This window comes from Melanerpes formicivorus, unplaced genomic scaffold (genome assembly GCF_026170545.1).
Source record: "Melanerpes formicivorus ecotype bairdi unplaced genomic scaffold, bMelFor1.0.p_v2 SCAF_217, whole genome shotgun sequence".
NCBI lineage: Eukaryota > Metazoa > Chordata > Aves > Piciformes > Picidae > Melanerpes > Melanerpes formicivorus.
Genome location: NW_027142569.1, coordinates 350,489 through 357,500, shown reverse-complemented (window position 1 = coordinate 357,500; position 7,012 = coordinate 350,489).

Below are 7,012 nucleotides of genomic sequence, written 5' to 3'. Positions count from 1 at the left end.
CGTGCGCACGCAAGCACACGCTTCCCGACTCCACGCGGCCACAGAGGCCGGCTGGGGCTCCCCCGCCCCCGAGGCCGGCCCCTGGCTGCCAGATCCCGGGCACGATTCAGGCAGCAGCAGCGGAAGCGAGCGATACCGACACGCCCGGCGGGGAGAAGGCCCTCGTCTCTCTCCCCGCCTTGCCACGGGAGCACCGGGACGTGCTAGAGGAGACAGCGACCCGCGGAAACGGGGCGCGCCCCCGGCACGCCAGGACCTTAGAGCCGGGGCGGCTCGCTCGGCAGCGGGCGGGGGGACGGGCCACAAAGCCGCCCCTCTCAGGCTAGAGGTTTCATTTAGGGAGGAACCCTCGGGGACCCCACCCGGGCAGGTGAGGCCTCACGCGCGGCGCCGCTTTTAGCCCCTTTTAAATTTTGCGACGCCGCCGCCTCGCTCTCGGCTCGGCCAACCCCCGCCACACGCAGCTGCTCGCGGCCGGCACCCGCGGGTACCCGGAACCGAGGACGACACCGGCGCCTCACGCGTTTTAGGACACCTGAAAACTCACGGGGCCACGCAGCAGTCACAAAGCCGGTTGCGGTAGACCGGTCCCCGAACCCTGCCCCAGCGCCGGGGGGGAGGTGGAAAGGGGAGGATGCGGCAAGGCACGCGCCGGGCCGCTAACGCCACGGCTCCCCCCCGCTCGAGCCGCTCGGGGCTGGGGGAACGAGGACGACACCTCACACGCGACGGGAAGCGAAGTGGAAAGGAAGACCGCCCTTGCCCTGCCGGCCGGGGGCCCTTTCCGACGCGACCCGAAAGGCCTCATCGATCAACAAGGACGGAAGGAAAGGAAGCCAGCGGAGGCCCCACGGCCTCGCTCTTCTGGGACAGACACAGCCACGCGCACCCGCCACCGCCCTCGGGAGCAGCCAGCAGGCACGGGGCTCGGCGTGCGGGCAACACGCCGGAGGAGCAAACGGGGCGCCCTCCAGAGATGGGGGGGGGGGGGGGCAAGCTGCACCGGGCCGCACCGGCTCACAGGGCACCTCTGCCTCCCCGAAATGTGGGCTTGCATTTTCCCTCAAGCTGCACCGAGTTACATCTCCATCACGGGGCGCCCCTCTGGAGCCAGGAGGAAGCCGTGCTGGGGCACCGGCTTGCCCTCCTCCCCCCATGCCGGGCTCCATAGCATACGAGTGGCCAGTCACCGCCGCTGGCTTTTCCCTTAGATGCCGTGCCCCCGCGGGCTGCGGCTTTGGCCATGGGGGGGAACCCCCGTGAAGAGGGTCCAGTGCTGGGAACTCTCTCTGCCCCTTACCGGGCTCTCTCTCGCCGTGCCTGGACGGGCTTGCTTTCCATTCTTGGTGGGACCGACGCCGGCACCACGTCTCCCCGGCTTTCTCTGCCCCCGGGCCCCACCGGGCAAACTTCGCTTCGGGGGTTCCACACTTCGGCAGTGGCCGGCGCCAGCCACTCGTCAACTTTTTCTCTTCTCCCCTCTTTCGTTGCCGAGCCCGGGCTGGGCTCCGGCTCACGGACGAGCGAAACCCATCCAACACCGCTGAGGGTGCGCCAGCGGCCGCTCCAAACCGCCGCGCCTTTGCTCGGCCCTGCGGGTCCCCTCTCTGACCCGGGGGAAAGCCACCGAGAAGCCAGACGGACCCCTGCCCAGCCGCCTGGCGGGTGGCTTGGAGCAGCCGCTCGGCAGCGCTGCCCTGGGAGTGCTCGGCGTCACTCGTTCCCTCATATACGGAACTGGAGGGCCGTCAGCTCCGCGAGCGCACAACCAGCCGACCTCCGCCCAGCGGCAGGTCGCAGAAATCACGCCGGCTTGTACGATGACGTAGGCGGAGGCAGAGCGCAACAGCGACCCCTTGGCGACAAGCGCGATCTCCGCGGAGAGCACGTCTACTCGCCGAGGGAGAGCATGTCTACTCGCCGAGGGAGAGCACGTCTACTCGCCGAGGGAGAGCACGTCTACTCGCCGAGGGAGAGCACGTCTACTCGCCGAGGGAGAGCACGTCTACTCGCCGAGGGAGAGCACGTCTACTCGCCGAGGGAGAGCACGTCTACTCGCCGAGGGAGAGCACGTCTACTCGCCCAGGGAGAGCACGTCTACTCGCCGAGGGAGAGCACGTCTACTCGCCCAGGGAGAGCACGTCTACTCGCCCAGGGAGAGCACGTCTACTCGCCCAGGGAGAGCACGTCTACTCGCCCAGGGAGAGCACGTCTACTCGCCCAGGGAGAGCACGTCTACTCGCCCAGGGAGAGCACGTCTACTCGCCGAGGGAGAGCACGTCTACTCGCCGAGGGAGAGCACGTCTACTCGCCGAGGGAGAGCACGTCTACTCGCCGAGGGAGAGCACGTCTACTCGCCGAGGGAGAGCACGTCTACTCGCCGAGGGAGAGCACGTCTACTCGCCGAGGGAGAGCACGTCTACTCGCCGAGGGAGAGCACGTCTACCTCCCGGCTGAGGGAGAGCACGGGGGGGGGGGACAAAGACAGGCGGCAGCAGCTTCGGTGAACGTCACCCGGGAGGCGACCGGGGCTGTCCCGGGGCAGTCCCGGGAAGCCGGCGTCCGGCACAGGGAACCGTCAGCTGCCGGACCGGGGCGAATCCCCGCGGCCACGGCAGGGGTGGGGGCTCGAAGACAGCCGGCAGCCGCTTCGGTGAACGTCACCCGGGAGGAGACTGGGGCCCTCCCGGGACCGTCCCGGGAAGACGACGTTCGGCACGAGATCCCGGCCGCGGCCGGACCGGCTCGAAGCCCCGCGGCCCCGGCACGGGGGAGGCCCAAAGACTGGCGGCAGCCGCTTCGCTGAACGTCACCCGGCCGGCGACCGGGGCCGTCCCGGGGCCGTCCCGGGATGCCGGCTTCCGGCACGGGGTCCCGGCCGCGGCCGGAGCGGCTCGAATCCCCGCGGTCCCGGCAGCAGCCGGAGCCGCTCGCCGTTCGGGCTCCCGGCACCCTACGGATCCGCCGACTCGTTCGCGGGCGGCGGGGGGAGGCAGTGAAGGAGGTGCGGGCAGAAGCGGCAGCGGAGGCGGAGGGGGGGGGGGCTCGAAGACAGCCGGCAGCCGCTTCGGTGAACGTCACCCGGCCGGCGACCGCAGCCGTTCCGGGGCCGTCCCGGGAAGCCTGCGACAGGCACGGGGTCCCGGCCTCGGCTGGACCCGCACTGGGTGCCGCCGCCTCGGGCTCTCGGGACGGTATGGATCCGCCGACTCGTTCGCCGGCAGCGGGGGGAGGCAGTGGAGGGGGTGCGGGGAGAAGCGGCAGCGGAGGCGGAGGCGGGGGGGGGCTCGAAGACAGCCGGCAGCCGCTTCGGTGAACGTCACCCGGGAGGCGACCGGGACCGGCCCGGGAAGCCATCGTCCGGCCCGGGATCCCGGCCGCGGCCGGACCGGCTCGAATCCCCGCGGCCCCGGCACGGGGGAGGCCCAAAGACTGGCGGCAGCCGCTTCGCTGAACGTCACCCGGCCGGCGACCGGGGCCGTCCCGGGGCCGTCCCGGGATGCCGGCTTCCGGCACGGGGTCCCGGGCGCGGCCGGAGCGGCTCAAAGCCCCGCGGTCCCGGCAGCAGCCGGAGCCGCTCGCCGTTCGGGCTCCCGGCACCCTACGGATCCGGCGACTCGTTCGCCGGCGGCGGGGGGAGGCAGTGGAGGCGGTGCGGGGAGAAGCGGCAGCGGAGGCGGAGGGGGGGCGGGGGGGGACGATAGTGGCGGGGGGCGGGGGGGTGCTCGAAGGCAGCCGGCAGCCGGTTCGGTGAACATTCGCCGGGGCGGGGGGGCGACCTGTCCGTGCCCGGGGCAGCCCCGGGAAGCCGGCAGCCAGCACGGGGTCCCGGCAGCACCTGTTCCCTGCCCTGGGACTTGCCGTGCCCGGCGGCCGGTTGCCGGGTGGGGGGAGCGATGAGAGGCGGGGCGCAGCGGCCGGGGCAGCGCCGGGCGGCAGCGGGGGGCTGGGCGGGTGGGGTAGGCGTCGAGCGGCAAGCCCTCGGCTGCAGCGAATGTTCGGCGGTGCGGGGGGGGGGGGGGGACGGGACGACACGTTGGGGGCGCCGAGTCCGAGCCACCCCCGGCCCCAGGGGCGGCCGGAGGGGGAGGCCGGTGCCTGTCCCTGGGAGCTGCTGGGCGCCGGATGGCCGAGGGTGCGTCAGAAGCCGCCCGAGCGGTCGAGCAGGTCCTCCAGAAAGGCCTAGGGTGGCTTCGAGGGCCCCGGGAGCAGTCGAGGGAGGCCTCCAGGCAGGTCTGGAGTGGATGGGAGGCCTTCCAAAGCAGACAAGGGAGGCTGCCAGCAGGGCCTAGGCTGGCACTGCAGCCTGTAAATGGTTGGGGGGGGGGCCTCTGGTGCGGCCTGGAGTCTCTGGGTGGCGTCCAGAGAGGTGCAAAAGATCCTCTGGTGCGGCCTGTGGTGGCTGAGAAGCCTGCAGAGCGTGCGGGGGAGGCTTCTGGTGCGGCCTGGGGTGGGTCGGAAGCCTGCAGAGCGTGCGGGAGAGGCTTCCGGTGCGGCCTGGGGTGGCTGAGAAGCCTGCAGAGCGTGCGGGGGAGGCTTCTGTTGGGGCCTGGGGTGGCTGAGAAGCCTGCAGAGCGTGCGGGAGAGGCTTCTGGTGCGGCCTGGGGTGGCTGAGAAGCCTGCAGGGCGTGCGGGAGAGGCTTCTGCTGCGGCCTGGGGTGGGTCGGAAGCCTGCAGAGCGTGCGGGGGAGGCTTCTGGTGCGGCCTGGGGTGGCTGAGAAGCCTGCAGAGCGTGCGGGAGAGGCTTCTGTTGGGGCCTGGGGTGGGTCGGAAGCCTGCAGAGCGTGCGGGAGAGGCTTCTGTTGGGGCCTGGGGTGGCTGAGAAGCCTGCAGAGCGTGCGGGGGAGGCTTCTGGTGCGGCCTGGGGTGGCTGAGAAGCCTGCAGAGCGTGCGGGGGAGGCTTCTGGTGCGGCCTGGGGTGGCTGAGAAGCCTGCAGAGCGTGCGGGGGAGGCTTCTGCTGCGGCCTGGGGTGGGTCGGAAGCCTGCAGAGCGTGCGGGAGAGGCTTCTGTTGGGGCCTGGGGTGGCTGAGAAGCCTGCAGAGCGTGCGGGGGAGGCTTCTGCTGCGGCCTGGGGTGGGACGGAAGCCTGCAGAGCGTGCGGGAGAGGCTTCTGCTGCGGCCTGGGGTGGCTGAGAAGCCTGCAGAGCGTGCGGGAGAGGCTTCTGTTGGGGCCTGGGGTGGCTGAGAAGCCTGCAGAGCGTGCGGGGGAGGCTTCTGCTGCGGCCTGGGGTGGCTGAGAAGCCTGCAGAGCGTGCGGGAGAGGCTTCTGCTGCGGCCTGGGGTGGCTGAGAAGCCTGCAGGGCGTGCGGGAGAGGCTTCTGCTGCGGCCTGGGGTGGGTCGGAAGCCTGCAGAGCGTGCGGGGGAGGCTTCTGGTGCGGCCTGGGGTGGCTGAGAAGCCTGCAGAGCGTGCGGGAGAGGCTTCTGTTGGGGCCTGGGGTGGGTCGGAAGCCTGCAGAGCGTGCGGGAGAGGCTTCTGTTGGGGCCTGGGGTGGCTGAGAAGCCTGCAGAGCGTGCGGGGGAGGCTTCTGGTGCGGCCTGGGGTGGCTGAGAAGCCTGCAGAGCGTGCGGGGGAGGCTTCTGGTGCGGCCTGGGGTGGCTGAGAAGCCTGCAGAGCGTGCGGGGGAGGCTTCTGCTGCGGCCTGGGGTGGGACGGAAGCCTGCAGAGCGTGCGGGAGAGGCTTCTGCTGCGGCCTGGGGTGGCTGAGAAGCCTGCAGAGCGTGCGGGAGAGGCTTCTGTTGGGGCCTGGGGTGGCTGAGAAGCCTGCAGAGCGTGCGGGGGAGGCTTCTGCTGCGGCCTGGGGTGGCTGAGAAGCCTGCAGAGCGTGCGGGAGAGGCTTCTGCTGCGGCCTGGGGTGGCTGAGAAGCCTGCAGAGCGTGCGGGAGAGGCTTCTGCTGCGGCCTGGGGTGGCTGAGAAGCCTGCAGAGCGTGCGGGAGAGGCTTCTGCTGCGGCCTGGGGTGGCTGAGAAGCCTGCAGAGCGTGCGGGAGAGGCTTCTGCTGCGGCCTGGGGTGGCTGAGAAGCCTGCAGAGCGTGCGGGGGAGGCTTCTGCTGCGGCCTGGGGTGGCTGAGAAGCCTGCAGGGCGTGCGGGAGAGGCTTCTGCTGCGGCCTGGGGTGGCTGAGAAGCCTGCAGAGCGTGCGGGAGAGGCTTCTGCTGCGGCCTGGGGTGGGTCGGAAGCCTGCAGAGCGTGCGGGGGAGGCTTCTGCTGCGGCCTGGGGTCTCTGGGTGGCCTCTAGAGAGGTGCAAAAGACCCTCTGGGTTGGGCTGGGGTGGCTCTTGGACCCCTGCCACACAGTGGAGAGCGGCCTCCGGCCCGCCACCTGTGTCCCTGTGTGCCTGAGTGCCTGTGTCCCTGTGTCCCTGTGTCCCTGAGTGCCTGAGTGCCTGTGTCCCTGTGTCCCTGTGTCCCTGAGTGCCTGAGTGCCTGAGTGCCTGTGTCCCTGTGTCCCTGTGTCCCTGTGTCCCTGAGTGCCTGAGTGCCTGTGTCCCTGTGTCCCTGTGTCCCTGAGTGCCTGAGTGCCTGAGTGCCTGTGTCCCTGTGTCCTTGTGTCCCTGTGTCCCTGTGTCCCTGTGTGCCTGAGTGCCTGTGTCCCTGTGTCCCTGTCTGTGTACCTGTGTGCGAGAGTGTCCGGCACGCCACCCAGCGGCGGCGGGCAAGCAGGTAGGCGGGTGGGCGGGCCGGCGAGGGCCAGTGTGAGTTTGGGGGGTGGGAGGGGAGGCGGCAGCTGGAAGCGTCAGAGGAGGGGGCGTGGCTCCGGCTGGCCCCGGGAGCAGGTTCCCGGGACCGGGACCGGCTGGACCCGGCGGGTGGTTGATCCCGGGGCGGGGGGCAGAGGCGGCGGGAAGCAGCAGCTGCGTGTGCGGCGGGGGGGTGGAGGGCGAACCGCGGCGGGAAGCGGATGCTTCAGAGCAGGTTACGGGGGCGGGGACGGACGACACCACCTGTCCCCGCCCCGGGACGGGCTGGACCCGGCGCCCTGGACCCGGCGCCGTGTACCCGCCGCCGCCCCC